Raw genomic sequence first — 827 nt, 5'->3', positions numbered from 1 at the left:
CTCACTCTAGAATTCCAATATAAAACCATACATTCCACAGCTACTTGAGGATATCTTTCGAATATTGATTTGGGAAAGTTGACGTAACCATTTTTAACAGCAGCCAAAATAATTTCCTCATCATTTCTCAACTCTTCACTCGCAAATTCAATCATTGATCCACTACTTCCAACGGGAGATAACACCACATTCCTATTGGCTTTACATTCGTCAGAGAGAAATTCCAATTCTGTTCCTTTAAAGTGAACAATCATTTGTGCAATTTCTGGATCTTTCCTGGCTGTTTCTGAGGCTTGAAACAACAGATCTGAATAACAATTCTTAAACGCAAGTCTAAATAATGATGTCCTATTCAAAACAAATGGTAATTGTTTTACAATATGTGAATAATTCAATGGAAAATTCTTCATTGCCATAATTACCAAATAATCATCAAATAAAAATTCAATAGGAAGATGCTGATAAGTGTGTGATGCTGCAATTGATTCGGATCTTCTACGTAATCTCTGTAATTGAATGAAATTTACTTGAGCTTGTAACCATTTAGTATAGCCTTTACGTTGTTCATTGAATTTTTCTCTCAATTTATGGTAATACACATTGTTGGAGGGTTGATGAGAGAGAGATGATCCATCGATGAGAATGCAACAACAGCAGCAGGATAGTTCATCGTCAATGTGAGACATTTTTTTAAAAGTAAAAATTATTTAAAATATTAAAAATTGATCAAGTTTAAATTCTTTCTTGTTCTCTTCATCGTCCATAGATGATAACCACTGGTGCGAATTGTTGAAAATCACCATTTGGTCAACTGACATACGAAAGTA

The sequence above is a fragment of the Naegleria gruberi genome (assembly GCF_000004985.1).
Source record: "Naegleria gruberi genomic scaffold NAEGRscaffold_272, whole genome shotgun sequence".
NCBI classification, from domain to species: Eukaryota; Heterolobosea; class Eutetramitea; order Acrasida; family Naegleriidae; genus Naegleria; species Naegleria gruberi.
Note: the sequence above shows the minus strand (reverse complement) of the source record.